This window comes from Lissotriton helveticus, chromosome 5_1 (genome assembly GCF_964261635.1).
Source record: "Lissotriton helveticus chromosome 5_1, aLisHel1.1, whole genome shotgun sequence".
Classification (NCBI taxonomy): domain Eukaryota; kingdom Metazoa; phylum Chordata; class Amphibia; order Caudata; family Salamandridae; genus Lissotriton; species Lissotriton helveticus.
Genome location: NC_136065.1, coordinates 1695059107 through 1695080465, shown reverse-complemented (window position 1 = coordinate 1695080465; position 21359 = coordinate 1695059107). Strand labels below are relative to the sequence as shown.

The 21359-nt window shown below is 50.7% G+C and overlaps 1 protein-coding gene across 1 annotated transcript in view; it reads left to right on the top strand.

The window, feature by feature from the left end:
- The first annotated feature begins 7837 nt into the window (after positions 1-7837).
- Positions 7838-21359, top strand: part of LOC144755746 (interferon regulatory factor 9-like) — a 191324-nt gene continuing 177802 nt past the window's right edge. The window contains exon 1 of the mRNA XM_078644956.1: positions 7838-8055. The gene's annotated coding sequence lies outside the window, so the exon portion shown is untranslated. The remainder of the gene's footprint in view (positions 8056-21359) is intronic.

Sequence of the window (21359 nt, the reverse complement as noted above, 5' to 3'; positions counted from 1 at the left end):
GGGTGAAGAGCCGTGTGGGACAAACATGGAATATTCAGGCTACTATCCTGCTGAACAAGTTCTCAAAAACCTATTCTATAGGTCTCCAGTTCTGGAGCAGACCAGATCCTGGTCCGATAAACCAGAGGTCTCAAAGACTGCCAGATCACCAATCCAATTTAATGCAAGATCAAAGTATACTGGGACAAGTGTGGTAGACCGAGATAAACTGAATACGATCTTATAAAAAGGTTTTCTCTAGCAGTAGGATAATCTAGCGAAGCAACGCCCCAAACCTCTGCCCCGTACAATGCAGCCCACTGGGTGGCAGCTTTGTACACTTCTATGGCTGGAGAAACTGCCCTCTGAGAAGTCGCCCTGTGCATTCTTCTTCTAGCGACTGATTTATGTAGACCAGTAGCCTTGCTGTACTCAATATGCATGGGACACATCAGAGTTGCTAATCATGATCCCCAAATAATCGAAATGGTTAACTTCCTGCAATACCTTTGCCGCAATTGTTATGGTTTTGCAGAACGGTCTATGCAGTCTTAGGATTATGAGTTTTGTTTTCAGGACATTGATCTCTAAACCCCTTATATTACAAAATGTGTGAAATGTATTTAATAAATTCTGAATTCCTACATGGGTTCTTGAGATAAGCAGGTATTTTCCTGCAAACATCAGCCCTGAGCTGGAAATACCACCACGTTTTGGGGTGTCATGAATACAGTCATTTAGATGGTCAAATGCCCCATTTATATACAGGGAAAAAAGCATTGACTCAAGGGTGCATCCTTTCCGGACCCCACAGTTAACGCTAATCCTCTCTGTTAAAGCCCCGTCCTTGCCCCACCGGACTTGGGCATAGTTGTTCTCATGAAGCCTCATTAGAACACCTACCAAAAGGGGAGGAGCCCCCATCGACATAAGAGAATCCCGGAGACAACAACCCCTGGGAGCCAGATCGAAACCTGGTCTTGGGTCGATGAAGGCTACATAAAAATTGGCCTTCTGGTTCTTCATTTATTTCCAGAGAATTAGCCTAACCCTAAAGACGTGATCCACTGTTGCATCCTTGGATCTAAATCCGGCCTGGAAGGGAGACATAGCATTTATTTTCATCAAGGATCCACTGCTGCAGTTTGGCGAAAACCTGGCGGCAAAATACCTTTCAAAGAATGTCAATTAGGCTGATATGCCTGTAATTACTGGGGTTTCATATTGCACCCTTTGTAAAGATTGGAATAACTACCTACTATTATTAGTAGTAATAGTGTGCAGGTTACCCCCCTCATGAATCGTCAATGTGCTCGGTCTTTAACAGTTCATGCCACCTTTCATCCATGTTTGTCCTGAAAGTGTTCTGCCGTCACGCGGCAGGCGCTCTCCCGCTTCTGGGAGGACATACATGCCATGGTTTTGATGCTGTCTCCTCTGGCTGCAGTGAGGTCCTCTCTGAAGAGAGGCGGTGGGAGCAGACTACAGAGAGCCCTCCACGTGCGTGGATCTCGTCACAGCCACACTATGGCCAGCATCTGGGTGCTAGGCTTGGTCCATGCTCCACTGCAGGGCACTAGACTGCTCTGTCTCTTTGGTTTCGTGGTATATGGGAAGCTCCAGGATCGGAATGAGGAGCACCAGGGACGACAGCAAACTTTTTATGGGTCACAGCAGCACAGGAGCAAGCACTCTCATAATTCTTTGGGGTCACAGAAGCAGGTCAGCTGCACATGCAATCCAAGTCACAGAGGCACCATGATTCTGCAGTTCCGACCTGGAACTCCCAATAGGAAGTCTGTCACCCCCGACACGTGGGATACGCAGATTGCTTTCCTCTGTCCTCCTCTCTCTGGAAGTCCCCAAAAGCACTGAGGTCTCGCTGCACCCGGCTCCTCCTGGATAGTCACAGTCACTCCTTCTGCACGATTGGCAGGCCCCTCTCCTCTCTCAGCAGGCAGGCGGGTGTCTGTGCACTTCAGGTCAGGTGAACAGCTTCTTCCCACAAGGTGAGATTCAGGTGATATCCCGCTCCTCTGGGAAGTTTAGCGTCAGGCAGACAGCTGTGGTTACACAGCAGTCCTCTGAGTACTCTGCAGAGCATTCCCTTCCCTTCCCTTTCTTGGTCATAGACAACTTGGAACTGGATCAATAGGTGGGTCAGTGGATCTTACTTGTGTACAGTCAAAGCACACAGGGGGTGTGGATCCACTGTCTGCACTTTCAAAACCTGTTTGGGGGGATTCTCCTTTCAAGTGTCCTTCTCAGGCTGCTCTCCAGATACAGCTGTTGTGTGTAGAGCGGGCTCCTCTCAGGAGGGTATTCTCCAGCCTGGAGCTCCCACAATAGAGACTCCAAGAAGTGTGCGGTTTCCGCACCTGGCTGTCATCAGCAACAACGAAGAGTGATCAAGGTAAATAGGTCACTCCCGGCAATGTCACTTGATGACTGGAGCTGCAAGCTTGCGTGCCGGCGTTGCCTGCATCTTTTCACTCCTCTGTGTGTGTCCTTGCTGTGTTTGTAGTATACAGCATCTGCATCTGTGCAGTTTTGTAATAAGTGAGGTAGACGTGTATGAAGCCTTCTGTGTGGCAGTTGGCAGAACACCTTTTGTGTTCCGCATCTGTCTATCCAGTATCGAGGTGTCGATACAGTATCACTGGCAAAGTCTGCTTTAGGCTTGGGCACGCTAGGCCTCGACCCTGGGCGCCTTGCTTCAGCGAGAGCACTCAGTTTACCTACCAATTGGTTTTAATATTTTCATTCATTCTAGACCAACAGCGCCTGTTCATCATCTTTTGGCCTTTCTATTAATGTTTTTGTTCCATTTCAATGATTCCTCAATTATCTTCTCTGCATTCTTTCTCCATTTGATTTTTTCGGCCAGGGCGCTATACGTACAAGACTCGCCCCAGGTATCCATTTGCGTTCAGTGTTTGTCTGTGACACTGTGTGTATGGTATGGGTTGTCAATAACGCAATGTGTGCAATAACGATGTGTACAGTCTATATGGCGAGTAGAGGTGAGCCACTGAAAGCTTGGTGAAAAGAACTGCAAGCCCATGATGAGCTGAGCTTTCATGGGGCTTCTGCTCGCCACTCTCGCTGTTCTACCCACATGCACAAAGTGGAAAAAACAAAGCATTAACATTTGGGGTAAAAAGGATAGACAAATAGATACAGGGTTGGACAGGGATAGAAAATAGGCTCAGGAACCAAAATAGAAGTGGCCCCCATTAGCGAATTAGATTGCTAAAAAAGTGACCCGTGTTTGCAAACTGGGGCAGTTTGAACTTGTAAGGACACTGCATGGTTTTGAGCTTGCTACAGGCAATGTTTGTTTTAATATAACAGAAATTAACAGTAAAAACGGGCCCAGAAACAGCCAAAAAAAGGTCCGCACACTAACCTGCAAGGCCAGTCCACTCACTGGGCATTACCTGATTGTCCTACAGGCCGGTTCGACCCTACATAGATAAATATTTAATGTCTGGCTTGTACGAAGTGAACCAAGAAAACCAGCATTAATCCCAGCTTCGCTGTTTAATCAACTTGTGTGATTTTAGCCAAAGATTGGCACTGTCACCACAGTGGGGATGAGAACTGAATGGCTCTAAGTCCATGTTTCAAAACTATTACTTTTAATAAGAACTTCTCAGTGCAGTGCCATAATGGACTTATTATTGTTGAATCCTCCACATGCAAAAGAAATACATATTTTTGCATTGTGATTTGCCTTCATCATGTGAAGTTTGTTGTATGATTTGCATCGCAAACATTTTTAGGTGGAGCTGGTGTAAGCAGCGCAAAGCGCTGCTGTCCAGCGAAGCACTTTTTGTCATCCACTTCCTGGGAATGTGAGACAGGGGATGGGCATCCGCAGGCGATTCTCACATGTGAGCGCGCACGTTCACCCGCAAGCCGTGCACATCTCCTGTCCTACATGGCCAGGAAGTGGATAACACATACACACAGACACACACACACACAAACAGACACACGCGCACACACACCCACAGACAGACATACACACAGACAGATACACGCACACAGACACACTCGCAAACACACAGACACACGCGCGCACACACACGCACACACATCCCCCCCCACTCACCAGGCTCTTTCCACGTGTCCCTCTCTCCCTCGGCAGCCAGCGGGTCAGTCTCGGCATGGGAGCCCCGCAGTGCTATCCGCTGGTCTTCACCCGGGCCCCCTCCTGGGACCCAGGACTTCAGCTGCCGCACTTCGCTTTGGCGCCGGGGCTCCCTCTTCATAACAAATAGCGCGCATGCGCGGGCAGCCCCCGCCCTCTCGGTCACAGCCCAGTTACTGAGCTGCTTTCTGTTTCACTGTCTTCCGTGTTCGCTGCGGTGGCTGCTGTCTCTTTTTTATTTAGTTCTTTTCCTGTAGTAGTTGCACATTTGTAGTCATCAGGTGTCCACTATTTCTTCATGTTCACCATCTGCTTATTCTGTGAGCATCCCTTCTTCGTTTAACCAATTCCTTTATGTTGCAGTCACTAGTTCTTCAATTTCACCGCCCCTTCATTCAGTGGGTATCCTGTACTTGTGTTCACCATTCCTTCACATAGTCGCCATTCCTCCTCCATGGTACCCATCCCTTCATTCATTAGTCATTATACTTCAACATTATTTGTTCGTGTCCTGTCTATTCTTTCTTCGTCGTCAGTGTCCCAGGTGATCTGTCATCACAATTTCTCCAAGGTCACTATCGCTTGATGTAGTTGTTTCCTTTCCACTATCCCTTGATTTACTTGTGTCCCCTGTCCGCACTCCTGTGCAGTTCTATACACAATTATATTCCCCTATTTATATTTATTCATAGTTAAATAATGGTTCTTTCTGGTTCTTTGCAATCACCATCAAACTAGTCTGTAGAACACCTTTGCAGACATTCAATAAGCCTCTACAGGTCACCCACTCTCCCATGCACCCTCCCTGGCATGCAGTACGCACTGGCCCCCTCATGGTCCCTCCCGGCACAGGGGCACTGTGCCCTGTCCCCCCATGGCAGGGTCTACCTTGGGCTCCCCGTGCAGCAGGAGCCCCTGACGGCTGGCGGTGCGGGAGCAGCAGGAGAGCCGGGGGTAGAACCAGCGGCAGCCCTCTGTGCCCGCATGCTCCCTGCACCGGCTTCTCCGGGGCGGTCCTCTGTTCAGACACCGTCTCCTCCCTCGGGACTCGCTCCTCTCTCCGAACTTGGCCTCGCACTGCAGGAACATTGTTGCCAGTAGCAGCAGTGCTGACTGGTGGGGTCGCATCCCGGGCTGAGCTTTGCGGGGACTCCGAGGAGTGGCACGGGGTCAGCGGTGCCACCGGCAGGTCCTGGCTCTACAGTCACGCAGATCGCAGGACGCAGGTCACGGGGGAGGGCAGAACGGAAGGCTGTGGAGGGCACAAGGCAGGTCCGGGTGCTGATGCAGGCACAGGGTGCTGGCCGGTGCAAATCTCAGAAGTGCACCGGGTCGATCTCCTGGTGCTGTCAGCAGAAGGCGAGTGTGGGTGCTGCTCGGGGTGGTTTGTCTAGCACAGGGTAGGTCCGGTTTGAAGTGTGCCTGCTGAAAGAGGGTAAGTCTGTTTGTGAAGATGCTGCTGGCACAGGGCAGGTACAGGAATAGTGCCGGTGCCCAGGTAGATACCAGGTCTTGTGCTAGTGCCAATGGGATATTTGATGCTGAGTCTGCCTGCACAGGGCAGATCTACGCGGATGCTGCTGGCAGACACAACGTCTAGGGTGATGCTGGTGATCTGGGTGATGCTAGTACCAGATGGCAGGTCTGTGTGATGCTGCTTTGCAGAAGGCTGGTCTTGGGTTGTGCCACTGTTAGCAGAGGGAGGTGTGTGCGCTGCTGGTGCCACAGGCTCCTCTCCGTAGGTCTACCTCCTCCTCTCTCGTGTTCTTTCAGTCCTTCTTTTTGTTGCTTCTTCTTTTTAACTAGCGCGCGCGGGGAGGTTCTCCAGCCGCGGCCCCTGACGTCACTGGCAACCTGGGAGGCTGCGTTGCTGGGCAGAGGCCGAGGAGCGCGCGCCAGGCTCGGGGCAATAGCACGAGCTGCTGCCTGCAGACCCGGGGTGGTCTTCCCTCCCCCTCCCTGGCAGCCGGTGCTGTTGGTGTCACGTGCCCCCGCTTCGGGGGCTGCACGCTGCACAGGTGCAGTCTCAGGCTCACGCACCCCCACCTGAGCGGAATGCGTGGATTGTCAGGTTAGCTCTCGTCAGCCTCATTAAAGTACACACTCTTTCAGCGTTTATTGATTACTGGGGGGCTGGAGGCTTCCGCCTCTGGGTTTAGGGGGCACACCTGGCTTTACCAGCCAAGTCCTAATTGAACCTGCCGAGGAAGATTTTTAGTCACACCAGTGGAAAGTATTCTCAACCCCTAACGTTTTAAACACGCAACAAAGAAGCACAAAGTAAAGTACACCTCTGGTCACTGTGTAAACGTCCCCTCCGAAAGGTGGTGAACCTAGTGCCAAATGAAAACAGATCATTACTTTATACAATGAATCTACTCTGGGCCAATTGGATTTGTTTCCTTTACAAGTTTCGGTAGAAATGTCGGGGCTGGAAAAATGTATCAAATGTTGATACCATCTTGTCCACCACCATGACCACCACCATGGCCAGCACCACGGCCACCACGAGGCCACCTCTCTCTATCTATCTGTCGCCCTCACTCTATCTATCTGTATCTATCTATCGCCCACTCTCTATCTATCTGTATCTATCTATCGCCCTCCCTCTATCTATCGCCCTCCCTCTATCTATCGCCCTCCCTCTATCTATCTATCTATCGCCCTCCTTCTATCTATCTATCGCCCTCCCTCTATCTATCGCCCTCCCTCTATCTATCTATCTATCGCCCTCCTTCTATCTATCTATCGCCCTCCCTCTATCTATCGCCCTCCCTCCCTCTCTTTATCGCCCTCACTCTATCTATCGCACTCACTCTATCTATCGCACTCACTCTATCTATCGCACTTACTCTATCGCATCACCACAGCATCACTCAGCACCCCCACAGCATCACTCAGGGGCACCACAACATCACTATGTGCTACCACAGCATCAATGAACGTCACAGCATCACTCGTCGCCACCACAACATCACTCAGCACCACCACAGCATCAATCTGTGCAACCATTCAACAACAACTGGTTCAAATATGTTCTCTCAATGTTTCAAGCTTTATTACAAATGTCACAAAAAGATGTTAATATTTCACTTCTGTTCTTGGATTTTCATCACAATAAAATACACTGAACATAATCTTCACAAAAGTTATTTACGAAAGTTTAACCTATTGCCATTATAAATTACAATAGCTTTTATTGAAATATTAATTATTTAAAAAAATGTAAAGCCATTGTTATATGTAATATTAATACATGTAAGTCATGTAAATACAACACATATTGCATTACAAATGCTATAGGTGTCACATTTGCGAAAGTTAAAACTGTTGGCATTGTAAATGACAAAGCTATTAATTTCGCTATTTTCAAAACCAACACATAAATAAAAAATGTGTCATTTACAATACCAATTGCTTAAACTTTCCTAATGCGAGACCTATTGCATTGCAAATGCTTGTTAGGGCTTGGCTCTGTACGGGCTGCAAGGGAGAATCCAGACATTTGACTCGGCTGCCCTGTTAATTTGTCTGTCCCCCGCTAGTGGGGGGCGAGCACGAAAGGTTTCCTGGCGTGTAAAGTGCCTGGGAAATTCTCCCGTAGGCGCTGCGGAGAGTCCCTGTGAGCAGAGAACACACGCCCCCGCCCGGCTCAGCTGCTCTCCGGGCGTCACGTGATTTCTCGGAAAAGGCAGTGGAGGCAGAGAATGAAAACTAAGCTACCGATCCCCAGCCTCAGCCAATGCAGCAGCGCCGAGGAGAGAAGGGCGGAGCCGAGCCCAAGTGCTCTCGAGCCGGGGCGATACTGTACGTGAGAAGTCAAGATAGTGATACAAGACTGGAGACTCTACGGAACACGGGCTCTGCAGGGACTCTGAACTCTGCAGGGCTTATTACCCACAGGAGGACACTTTAAGCAGGTAAGCCCATCCCACCCTTCCCCAGTTCTGCCTTTCGTTCCTTTCTGTGCCTCACTTCCCTGGGAATTAATGTTGTTAGTGGCCCTCTCTGCTGTCATCCATCCTCTAGGTATTAATAAGGTGAGAGGTGCTCTGCAACCAGTCTCTGTACAGTTAACGGTGTTAGAGTCCCTCTGGGCATCAAGCATTAATTATTTTTGGGGGGTATGCAACTCACACATGCCAACATTTTGGAAGAGTTACGTGGGAGATTAAACAAAAAAAATAGGGAGAATGTATTTTCTCCTTTGACTTTTATTGAAACAGAGGCAATTTCAGACGGAAGGCCACCAGAATAAAGCAATTTTTGGCTTTAAGAATCTGGAGTCTCCCGCTGGAATCGGGACCATTGGCGTGTATAACCAACCATGCTGACCACTATAGTGCCTTGAGTCAAAAAGGCATGCTTGTACTAGCCTGGTCGAGCAGGATGAGGCAGGGCCATGGAGGTGTCTCTTCGGGTGGGGGGTTCACAGCAGGGTCGCCATAAATAGCTCTTTCACAAACAAGACGTGTTTGGGGGGAGCCTCTCCCCCAAGCAAATGGATCGGTGACATAACAGGGGTGCAACTAGAGGCTACTTTCGGGGATGGTGGGGTGGGTAATACCTTCAGCAATGTAGAGCTACATTTTTGGGGGGTCGGGGGCTAATACTTAAAGTAATGTAGAGCCAAATTTCGGGGGGGGGGGTAATACTTCCAGCAATGTGTTCTTGTATAATGTAACTGGTGCTCATGCAAAGTGCCTCAATACCTTCGGGTGGAGCTAGAGCGGTATAAAACTGCAAAAGAACAAGCCTAAGGTTACTTTTCAGGAATTGCATTCTCACACTGTGGCAGCAAAACTCATTTGCAACTTGAAGGAATAGGCAGAGTGGAGATGCATCTAGAACAGGTGAAAACACAACAAAGCCTTGTTAACAGGTAAATGGTCTTTTAAAGACCTGTGTAATGCTCGGTTGCGGCTACAAAGACGCCAGACCAGCCAGCCCACAGCAGCTGAAGATCTGTCTGTGTGTGAGGAAGCTGTCTCAGCCCGGGCTGACACACACGACAGGGAGGGCAGGGGTGGTTGGGGTTGCTGAAGCCCATTGAGCCCTATGTGCGTTGCGCGCCTTGGACATGCTGCATATGTGCATATGGTGGAGTTCCTCATGGGGGTGCAGACAGGGGCGCAGCTTGGGCAGTAAGATTGGGAGAGGGGGTGAGGTTCAGATTTTCCAACAAGCACACTGACATATCATATAACAAGCATTGGAAATGCAATAGGTCTCGCATTAGAAAAGTTGGAGTTATTGGTCTTGTAAATGACATATTTTATTTATTTGTTGGTTTTTAAAATTGCTAAATTGATGGCTTTGTCATTTACAATGCCAATAGTTATAACTTTCGCGAATGTGACACCTATAGCATTTGGAATGCAACATGTTTTGTATTTACGTGACTTAGATGGCAGCTCTGGTCGTTAGGCCACATCTCTAGAGAGCAGGAGAGTGCAGCAGGGGAGAGAAGCACAGCAATGCAATAGGTCTCGCATTAGGAAAGTTTGAGCTATTGGTATTGTAAAGGACACATTTTTTATTTATGTGCTTGTTTTGAAAATAGCGAATTAATAGCTTTGTTATTTACAATGCCAATAGTTTTATCTTTCGCAAATGTGACACCTATTGTAACACAATATGTCTTGTGAGGGTGAGTGAGGGTTTGAGGGTGAGGGGTTGAGGGTGAGTGAGGGTGAGGGGTTGAGGGTGAGTGAGGGTGAGGGTGAGTGAGGGTGAGGGGTTGAGGGTGAGGGGTTGAGGGTGAGTGAGGGTGAGGGTGAGGGGTTGAGGGTGAGTGAGGGTGAGGGGTTGAGGGTGAGTGAGGGTGAGGGTGAGTGAGGGTGAGGGGTTGAGGGTGAGGGGTTGAGGGTGAGTGAGGGTGAGGGTGAGTGAGGGTGAGTGAGGGTGAGGCTGAGGGGTTGAGGGTGAGTGAGGGTGAGTGAGGGTGAGGGGTTGAGGGTGAGTGAGGGTGAGTGAGGGTGAGGCTGAGGGGTTGAGGGTGAGTGAGGGTGAGTGAGAGTGAGGGTGAGTGAGGGGTTGAGGGTGAGGGGTTGAGGGTGAGTGAGGGTGAGGGGTTGAGGGTGAGTGAGGGTGAGGGGTTGAGGGTGGGTGAGGGTGAGTGAGGGTGAGGGGTTGAGGGTGAGTGAGGGTGAGGGTGAGTGAGGGTGAGGGGTTGAGGGTGAGTGAGGGTGAGTGAGGGTGAGGGTGAGTGAGGGTGAGTGAGGGTGAGGGGTTGAGGGTGAGTGAGGGTGAGGGTGAGTGAGGGTGAGGGTGAGTGAGGGTGAGGGGTTGAGGGTGAGTGAGGGTGAGGGTGAGTGAGGTTGAGGGTGAGGGGGTGAGTGAGGGTGAGGGTGAGTGAGGGTGAGGGTGAGGGGTTGAGGGTGAGTGAGGGTGAGGGGTTGAGGGTGAGTGAGGGTGAGTGAGGGTGAGGGTGAGGGGTTGAGGGTGAGTGAGGGTGAGGGTGAGGGTGAGTGAGGGTGAGTGAGGGTGAGTGAGGGTGAGGGTGAGTGAGGGTGAGTGAGGGTGAGGGTGAGTGTGAGTGAGGGTGAGTGAGGGTGAGGGTGAGGGGTTGAGGGTGAGTGAGGGTGAGGGGTTGAGGGTGAGTGAGGGTGAGGGTGAGTGAGGGGTTGAGGGTGAGTGAGGGTGAGTTAGGGTGAGGGGTTGAGGGTGGGTGAGGGTGAGTGAGGGTGAGGGGTTGAGAGTGAGTGAGGATGAGTGAGAGTGAGGGTGAGTGAGGGGTTGAGGGTGAGGGGTTGAGGGTGAGTGAGGGTGAGGGGTTGAGGGTGAGTGAGGGTGAGGGGGTGAGGGTGAGTGAGGGGGAGGGTGAGTGAGGGTGAGGGGTTGAGGGTGAGTGAGGGTGAGTGAGGGTGAGGGTGAGTGAGGGTGAGGGGTTGAGGGTGAGTGAGGGTGAGTGAGGGTGAGGGTGAGTGAGGGTGAGTGAGGGTGAGGGGTTGAGGGTGAGTGAGGGTGAGGGTGAGTGAGGATGAGGGGTTGAGGGTGAGGGGTTGAGGGTATGGGGTTGAGGGTGAGTGAGGGTGAGGGGTTGAGGGTGAGTGAGGGTGAGGGGTTGAGGGTGAGTGAGGGTGAGGGTGAGGGTGAGTGAGGGTGAGGGTGAGGGGTTGAGGGTGAGTGAGGGTGAGTGAGGGTGAGGGGTTGAGGGTGAGTGAGGGTGAGTGAGAGTGAGGGTGAGTGAGGGGTTGAGGGTGAGGGGTTGAGGGTGGGTGAGGGTGAGGGGTTGAGGGTGAGTGAGGGGTTGAGGGTGAGTGAGGGTGAGGGTGAGGGTGAGGGTGGGTGAGGGTGAGGGGTTGAGGGTGAGTGAGGGGTTGAGGGTGAGTGAGGGTGAGGGTGAGTGAGGGTGAGTGAGGGTGAGTGAGGGTGAGTGAAGGTGAGTGAGGGTGAGGGTGGGTGAGTGAGGGTGAGGGTGAGTGAGGGTGAGTGAGGTTGAGGGTGAGTGAGGGTGAGGGGTTGAGGGTGAGTGAGGGTGAGGGGTTGAGGGTGAGTGAGGGTGAGGGGTTGAGGGTGAGTGAGGGTGAGGGTGAGTGAGGGTGAGGGGTTGAGGGAGGGTGAGTGAGGGTGAGGGTGAGTGAGGGTGAGGGGTTGAGGGTGAGTGAGGGTGAGTGAGAGTGAGGGTGAGTGAGGGGTTGAGGGTGAGGGGTAGAGGGTGAGTGAGGGTGAGGGGTAGAGGGTGAGTGAGGGTGAGGGGTAGAGGGTGAGTGAGGGTGAGGGGTTGAGGGTGAGTGAGGGTGAGGAGTTTGAGGGTGAGGGGTTGAGGGTGAGTGAGGGTGAGGGGTTGAGGGTGAGTGAGGGTGAGGGTGAGGGTGAGTGAGGGTGAGTGAGGGTGAGTGAGGGTGAGGGTGAGTGAGGGTGAGGGTGAGTGAGGGTGAGGGGTTGAGGGTGAGTGAGGGTGAGGGGTTGAGGGTGAGTGAGGGTGAGGGTGAGTGAGGGTGAGGGTAAGGGGATGAGGGTGAGTGAGGATGAGTGAGGGTGAGTGAGGGGTTGAGGGGTTGAGGGTGAGTGAGGGTGAGTGAGGGGTTGAGGGGTTGAGGGTGAGTGAGGGTGAGGGTGAGGGGTTGAGGGTGAGTGAGGGTGAGGGGTTGGGGGTGAGTGAGGGTGAGGGTGAGTGAGGGTGAGTGAGGGTGAGGGTGAGTGAGGGTGAGGGTGAAGGTGAGTGAGGGTGAGGGTGAGTGAGGGTGAGGGGTTGAGGGTGAGTGAGGGTGAGTGGGGTGGGTGAGGGTGAGGGGTTGAGGGTGAGTGAGGGTGAGGGGTTGAGGGTGAGTGAGGGTGAGGGGTTGAGGGTGAGTGAGGGTGAGGGTGAGGGTGAGTGAGGGTGAAGGTGAGGGGTTGAGGGTGAGTGAGGGTGAGGGGTTGAGGGTGAGTGAGGGTGAGGGTGAGGGTACATGCTTTTCACTTTCTTCAAAGGTTGTCCGTGCGTCAAGGGTAGTTGACTGAACTTTAAGTATAATAATTGTACGTACTCTTCAGTGGCATTGAGCTCACACCCTCGAATGGTCTTCGGTAGTATTGTTTCCTGTAGAAATCTATTTCCTGCTTATAAAGCGCATGTCTCGGTCAGTATCAGCAAAGTGGTATGTGCATGTGAAAGTCGGAGAGTTGGAGGCGGTTAAGGAAATGCAGAACATTCTGCAAAAGTAATGGGAAACCATTTTTATCTTGAAACTGTTTTTAACCGACAGTCTTTTATTCCTAATCATAGATGAGTGGGAGTAATACAGGGACTGGAGCAGCAGCGCCTCAGTTTGGATTGGTGTGGCAGGCAGGAGAAAGTCAGGAGAGGGAGGAGAGGGAGGAGGGGGAACTGCTTGCGAAATGAAATTAAAAGCGGCCGGCCGGGAAATGCTCTCGGTAGCATTCGTTTGAAGTGTGAAGCAGGGGGCGGAAGCAGCCTTTGATGTGCGGATAATTAGGGGAGGAGCAGCCAGGAGATCCAAGCTGGGGAACAGATGGCTGGCGATTTGGTGCTGTGCACGCGCATTTTAGGTCAATGCGCTTGCGCATTGACCTAAAAGCCACGGGCACAGCACCAAATCGCCACAGTTAGGTAAGCTTTGTTTAAAGCCCTATAGTCTCGCTTCTCTCAATGCGCATGCGCATTGATAGGTCACGAGACCTAAAAATGCCTTATATGACAAGCAAGGTGCATGATAGGAGCTAATGGAGCAGTGGAAATGGAGACAAAAGGTAATTGGTAGAGGCACGAAGTGAAAAAAAACTGAATCTTTTATAAAAAATAAACTACATTTTTGAGGACTTTCAAAACAGAGAAGGAGAGTGTGTGTGCTTTTGTGTCTGTGTGTATGGAAAAATTCCTATAGAAATCCGACTAACACCTATATACCTGACTGAAAGCACCTGGACCCAACGATTTACCAGAGAAAACATTTATTAGGCCCTAATAAATGTTTTTTCTGGTAAATTGTTGGGTCCAGGTGCTTTCAGTCAGGATCTGAGCGTGAAAGTGAACTGCGAGAATGCGAAGTGAATTCTCTGAATGCAGGGTGCATTCCCAGACACTTAAAGTAACTCAGCATGTTATTGAAGGTGGCGTAGGGTTTATTGCTATTATGGCATTAATCAGGGATCGAGGGTGGAGGAAATAAATAATATGCTGATCCTGCAACACACTTCCAGTCCTATGGTTAGGGTTGCCTGCTCAATATTTTGATGTCCCAGATGGTACAAAAATAAGCAGTCACCTAGAGCTGTGTATTTTAGCACTCATCTGTGCGTACTTTGAACAGCAAATATAAATAGAAAGCACTTTTAATTGTGTTTTAAGGCTGCCTCAATGATCCATGAGTGTTAATTAAACTAAGACAGAAAAGTCGCATTACGAATGAACGCATATGATTTTATTTACAATCCTATTTAGTGTCAAGAGGAGGCCTTTGCAGGCTCTTTAATCATCAAATGGCTGGTATTTTTCTTTTTGGCAAGCCTAATTTATATTTCTTTTCATGAAATGCATTCTCACAATCCTGCAGTAAATGTAAAATCCAAATTTAAGGACTAGGCCGAGTGGGGGCCAAGGGGGTACTGGAACTAGAAAAAAACTAGGCCTCAGTTACCAGTTTAAAGACTATTTGCATGTTTACATTCCTTTTGTAAAGACCTGTAAAAAACTCAGGCGTGCTGTGCTGGAGATAAGACTGCAGACACAGCCCAGCGGAGCCCATAGCAGCTGGAAAAAAAAAAAAAAAAAGCTCGAGCTGAGACGCACTATGGGGGAGGAGGGGGCAGAATCCCTTGTAGTCCTATGGGCCTGGGCAGAAGTGTGACCGGGAATGCGCGACCCCCTTTCCATCACTCCACGGCCCCCCTGGGGGTTGCGCCCCACACTTTGAAGACCCCTGTAGGGGGATGTAACACCTCAAACACCCCCCCCCCCCCCAAAAAAAACGACGGCCCATGCATGGGTGAATAGTGGTGTGGTGTCTCTGTTCCATTCAGTCATTACTGTTTAGCCCCACTTTACATTATCTCTGTGTAAGGCACTTTGAATGCCTGAAGACACTTGCATGCATGATGACCGATTCATTTGGGGAGCAGCGGAGCCATGAGTCATATAGCACATTTTAAAGTTTCATTCTGTATCCCCTTCCTCTAAATCAGGCCAATTTAAAAGATCTCACTTGGATCGATTTTGTGGCTTTTCGAAGGTGATCAGGCTGTATTTGAGTTTGTTCCAGGAATAGATTGTTTAATTAAACGAGTTCCAATTCCTTTACCACCTTCTGGAGTAAGCCATGACTTCTCGCTATTGCCATGTTTGAGACAAGTTTGCAAAATGAATAATTCTGTTATTGTAATGGAATGCATTAGTCTTAAGCCCTGAAACGACCATGGTACATCTCAGTATCCACCTCGGATACTTCCTACTATCCGTTGTATTGCTATTGCCAAAGAACCCAGAGAAAAAGTCTCACAATCTACTTGTGTCTCAGGACCCTTAACACTCCCCTGGGCTCTGGTGCATCTGCCGCAGCTACACTGTCGATAGCTATGCCCCTATGCCCCACATCAGCTATCACTGCCTTAACCTACCACTACATCGCCTATCCTTACCCTGTCCAGGGTGGGAGGAGGCGGGGTGGGGGAGTGGTGGGGAAAGGGTGAGTTAGGCGCCTACACCCCAAAGCTCTCTTTGTTTGTAGTTTTGGCTGCAGACCGCTCTAGCTGTCTGGAAGACATGACTTACATTCCTCAAAAAAGGTACAAAGAAAAGTACAGAGAGAGTGAGTGGCCTTTGGGTTAGCCTCCCACGAGCGGTGGTTGTCATGTTTATTGTGATTTAGTACTGCTTGGATGGGCCCATTTTCAAGCCCATGGTGTTTGTGGATGGTTGTCCTACTTGTGTTCTTATTAGGGTGTGGTGATTGGGCACCAGTAGTTTGTTTGTTACACTGAGATACAGCGTGACGTATAGCTTGTAATTCGGAATCTCTGTGTGTTTTTTGATGTATTTAATTTGCAGACATAATATTTGAATTGCTGGTCAATTAATGATTTGTTTAAGAAGTACCTTTTGTTTGGATGCCTTGGCTGTCAGAAAAATACAGTGCTATATATTAATTGTCTTTGCATATTTGTTTGTTTTTTCTTTGCTGACATATTATGTTGCAAGATTGACAGCATTTTTTTCTCTAAGTAAAGACTTGCATGTCCATATACTTTCTGAAAGTTGTAACAAAATACTTACTCTGGCAAAATTGTAAGCGCTGCAAGATTTTGCTGTTTATGCATTTTTAGATTATCCCTTAAAATGCGACTTTCTTTTTCTGACTCCTTTTCATAACACACTTTTTTGAGGGTACATCTAGCAACAGTCTGTTCTACAAGGGGGCGAGTTTCCATACTGTTGAAACCCAACCTGTTGCTTCATTAGGGGATTTACTACTCAAAGTCGGTGAACTATAACAAAACACTTGCCATATCAAAAAGCTAAACCTATTGGCACTGCCAGTGCTTTCTTAATTTAAATTACTCTTACCCTATTTTTAATTAACCATTAACCTGATTTAAGTAACATAACTTTGATGATGTAGTGACGGTGCACCCCGACACTTCCAAGGTTGAGCCAAAAACATATCTGAGGGAGGGTGAGTTGTGAGTAAGAATCGGAGTACTGAAAGTAATTACCAGTCTGTAATCCCACCATTATTTCCTCTTTTTGGGATGCCACCTCGTTCCATGCTTTCTCCTCTGCTAAGCATTGATGTGACACTCAGGCATTCTGGGAGTTGTCTTCATTTGCATCCAGTGCACCCATTTTGATTAACACACCTGATATGAGGCCTTTTCTTGGAGTCCCTGGGCAGGCAATGGGTGGGAACAGTTGTTCACCACGACTGCTCTCCCGAAGCCAGCAGCAGTCAAGTATTGCTGTAGGAGGTGGAAAGTAGAAGAAACTCCGATACATCATGTCACCGCAAGTAACACTCAACGAATTGGGAGTCCAATTGGTGCTTTATTGTGAAAGAAGGCTGGAACTTTAGTTTAAAGGGATACACAAGTGGCACCAATAAATATAATGCAGAAAGAAAACTAGAAGGTACCACTATCTTCTGTGGCCACGGTACAGACCCCAAAATGTATATGTCATGTGCGCAATAGGCGCAAGACGTTCCATAATATTGACCCCGTTTGCCACTGTATCCTGTAGGGCTGCACTTGGCATCACTGGGACTTCAAAACTCCTCTAGTTTACTATTTTGTTTACTGATTCAGCCTCGGACAGTGTGACGAGGCTGATAGAAAAAAGAATAACTTGAAGCAAACCTGCAACATTATGTCTAAATCTCTGCTTCAGTGATAGTTTAACAATGACCAGTTGAAGCCACAGCTTCTAGGTCACAACAGAAAGAAAATGTACCCCAAAACATACCATCCAAACTGCAAGCATCCCACCCAGGAGAGTCAGGGGTGAGGGTTTTTGCTGCCAAGGCTCTGTGTCTAGTTCATTGGCTCCTGGGATCTACTGCTGCAAGCCTCCACAAAACTGAATCAGACTCCAGTCTGTGATAGAAACAGTTGGAAAGCCCTTCCCCGGACTAGCGAAAGGTGCTGCAGTGTCATATTCGTGGCCATACACACGTGCTAATTTAGAATAACAATAATGGTAATTGGTGTCCAGAAAGGGACATAGTTTGCGTTTTTTGAGTCTAATTGCAAACCCAACAAGTAGTGGTAGGTAAGCATCCCACTACGACTTCCATGCGGGTACCAAACTACAGGGGCCCATATTGCAAAGTTGCCTTGATTACTTGGGGTAATCCCCATTACTCTTAGTCCTACTCGTCCTCGACCCAGTCATAACACATGAGGTATTCCACCTGACAGGAAACAAAACAGGAAACGCTTTTTAGACTCCACCCACCCTCCTATCAGGTGCTATAATACACCTCACCACCAGAAGCAAATCCTGATGTACCAAGCACCAAAGGCCCGGCAAGGGAGGGCGGGCGGGTTGTATGACTGGGTCGAGGACGAGTAGGACTAAGAGTAATGGGGATTACCCCAAGTAATCAAGGCATTACCTCTACGTCCCTCGTCCTCGACCCAGTCATAACACATGAGGCATACCAAAGCAACCCCAAAAAGGCCTTTGGCACACCACAACCAGAAAACAGAACAGACACAAAGGCGTGCAGCAAGACAGAGTTTATTAACAAACAAATCAAACATGCGGGGGAACCCCCACCGCGCGCAGCACACCAGAACCAAAATTAGGACGGTCCGAAAGGGCACAATTCAGGCGATAATGTCGCACAAAAGTGGATTCGGACGCCCAGGTCCCCGCCCTACAAATCTCATCAAGGGGAACCCCATGGAAAGCCGCCCAAGAAGCAGACACACCCCTGGTAGATCTCACCTGAACACCAGAAGGGCAAGGCAAACCAGAGCCCTGGTAAGCCAAGGAAATCACCGCCTTGATCCAGCGACCCAAAGTAAGGCGAGAGGCAGCCTTACCCCTACCAGCCAGACCAAAGGTAACAAAGAGGGAGTCAGAGGACCGAAACCCAGCAGAACGAGCAACATAAACAGACAAAGCCCGTCGCACATCCAAAGAATGGAGCAAGACGTCAGAGGGCGAGGAAGGAGAAGGACAGAAAGAAGGAAGAATCAATTCCTGGGAGGAATGAAACCTGGAACGGATCTTTGGCAGAAACCCGGGGTCCAAAGAAAGGACCACCGCGTCGTCCAGAAACCTCAAGAATGGGGGAGAACAGCGCAACGCCGTAAGTTCGCCCAACCTCCGAGCAGATGTAACAGCGACCAAAAAGGCCACCTTGAAAGAGAGGAATTTCAAGTCCACTGACTCCAGAGGCTCAAAGGGAGGCGACTGCAAGGCACCCAAAACCAAAGAAAGATCCCAGGGAGGAACCGGGGAGCGGACAGCAGGAGCAGAAAGAGAGAAACTGCGAAACAAACGGGAAACCAACAACCCGTCCGAAGGCAGAAGAGAAGCTGGATCCCGAAAGGCCCGGATAGCAGCCCACTGACCCTTCAAAGTGGACAAAGCAAAACGCTTCTGAAACCCATCCAGAAAAAACTGAAGAATAGAAGAAACAGCACAAGAGGCAGGGGACAGGCCCAAGGAAGCACACCAAGAAGAAAAAGAACCCCAGTGCTTAGAATACGATGAAATCGTGGACTTCCGACGGGAAGCCTGCATCACAGTGATGAGGTGATCGGGCAAACCCCGGACACCAAGAGACAGCCGTTCAACCTCCAGACCGCCAAGGAGAGAGGTATCAACAGGGAGGACGACTGGCAAGTCAGCGGAGACGGGAAGCGGGGCAGGATCCAAGGAGGGCCCACCGCCAGTCGCAGCAGAAGGGGGAACCACGAGCGGCGAGGCCAATAAGGCAGGACAGCCACCACCTGAGCCCCCACCCGCCGAACCTTCAGCAAGAAGGCAGGGATCAGAGGAAAGGGGGGGAACGCATAGAGCAACCAAGGAGGCCACAGGGCAGTCAATGCATCCACCCCCCAAGCCCCCAACTCCGGAGTCCTGGAACAGAACAGGGGAAGCAGGGCGTCCCTCCGCGATGCAAAGAGATCCAGCACCGGAGTCCCGAACCTCAGGCACAGCAACCGGAAAGTCCGAGGCGACAGACACAGGGTGAGTGAGGACGGGAACCGCCGACTCAAGGAATCCGCCACCACGTTGTCCACACCCCTGATGTGTTGAGCAGAAAGGGCCACCAGATGACACTCGGCCCAACTCGTAATGGCACAAGCCACCAAATTCAGAGAAAGGCAGCGGGTACTGCCCTGGTGGTTGATGTAGGCCACGGTCACAGTGTTGTCCGATCTCACCAACACGTTGCACCCCAGAAGACGATCCTTGAAATGGCGAAGAGCCCGCTCCACCGCCGACAGTTCCCTCCAATTCGAAGACCGGTGCGACTCCGAAGGGAGCCAACGTGCCTGGACCGCCCAAGGACCCAGAGTAGCACCCCAACCGGAAGCACTGGCGTCCGTCGTCAACACCAAGGGGGGCGGAGGATGGAACCACATGCCCCTCGAAAGATTTGAAGAATCCAGCCACCACTGGAGAGCAGACCCCAAACCCGGAGACACCGGAACAGGAATCGAGAAGTCCAGGACCGGAAAGGGCACCCAACGCTGAACATGCCACAGCAGAGGCCGAAGATGAACCCTGGCCCAGGGCACCGTGAACACCGTGGCAGACATGTGTCCCTGAACCACCAGCCACTGTAGGAGAGGAGCCGACTTCCTGGAAAGCAACTTCCTCAGCAAGGACTGCAGACGCAGAAGCCGGGACTCCGGGAGAAAGACCTTGCCCAGCACTGAGTCGAACACAGCCCCAATGAAGGTCCTCCGAGTAGACGGGTCCAGGTGACTCTTCGGTAGATTGACAAGGAAGCCATGGTCCTCGAGCGTACGCATGGTCAAGGAAAGGTGGACGGACATGACCTCCGAAGACGGAGCCTGCAGCAGCCAATCGTCCAAGTAAGGAAACACGGACACCCCCAGGAGATGGAGATGAGCCACCAAAGGAGCAGCCACTTTGGTGAACACCCTGGGGGCAGACCGGAGACCGAAAGGAAGGACGCAGAACTGCCAATGACGACCATCCAGGCAAAAGCGCAGGAACTTCTGATCCTCCAACGCCATCGGGACATGTAGGTAGGCATCCTGGAGATCCAGCGACGTGAACACCCAACCCTCCTGGATCAGGGGAATCACCTTCTGCAGCGTCTCCATTTTGAAAGGAATTTTCTGAACAAACAAGTTCAAGGCCCGAAGATTGATGACAACACGGAACCCCCCCGTGACCTTCGGAACCACAAAAACAATTGAATAAGTCCCCAGGCCACGTTCCAGGGCGGGAACCGGGACAATCGCCCGTTTGGCGAACAGCGACCCAACTCCCTCCAGCAACGCCCGACGGCGAGCAGGGTCCGCAGGCAAAGAAGTCACCACCACCCCCGAGGGAGGAGGAGGGGACAGGAACTCCATCCGGTAGCCCCGTGAAAGAACATCCAGCACCCATTGGTCCGAGGTCGTCACCAACCAAGCATGGAGGAACAGCCGCAGTCTCCCACCAACCGCGGGCTGACCACCAGCGAGAACGGGCACTGGAGCGGAGCAGTCAGGAGCGAGGAGCACCCGACCCACCATCCGGCTGGGGCTTCTTCTGGAACCTCCGAGGAAAGGACCTGCGAGCACCACGCTGGCCCCGAAATGAGGACTGCTGGAACCTGGAAGGCTGTCGAAAGGACCTGGCATTCGAGAAGGACGACCCCTTCCGAGCGGGAGTATGACGGAACGACAACGAATGCTTTCTCTCCTTGAAGACTGTATGGAGCTTGGTCTCCAGGGCGTCCCCAAAAAGAAGAGTACCAGAGAAAGGCAACCTCAAAGCCATAGAACGCTGCGCAGCATCCGTCTTCCAACCTCTCAGAAGCAAGTTCCGACGGGCAGCCACCGAGGAACCACAAGAGAGTGCAGCAGCCCTGACCGAGTCAAAAGCGATGTCCGAAAGGAACTCAGATTGACGCTCCATAGACTCCAGCAAGTCCGGACAACCGATCCCCTCCTGCATAGCAGAGAACAAAGTCTTGAAGTCAGCCAGCAAAGACTGCGCCACATATGCACCATAGACACCAGACCGCAGCGCTAAGTGAGAGCCAGCATAGGACTTCTTCAGAGCAGAGTCAATCTTTTTATCAACGCC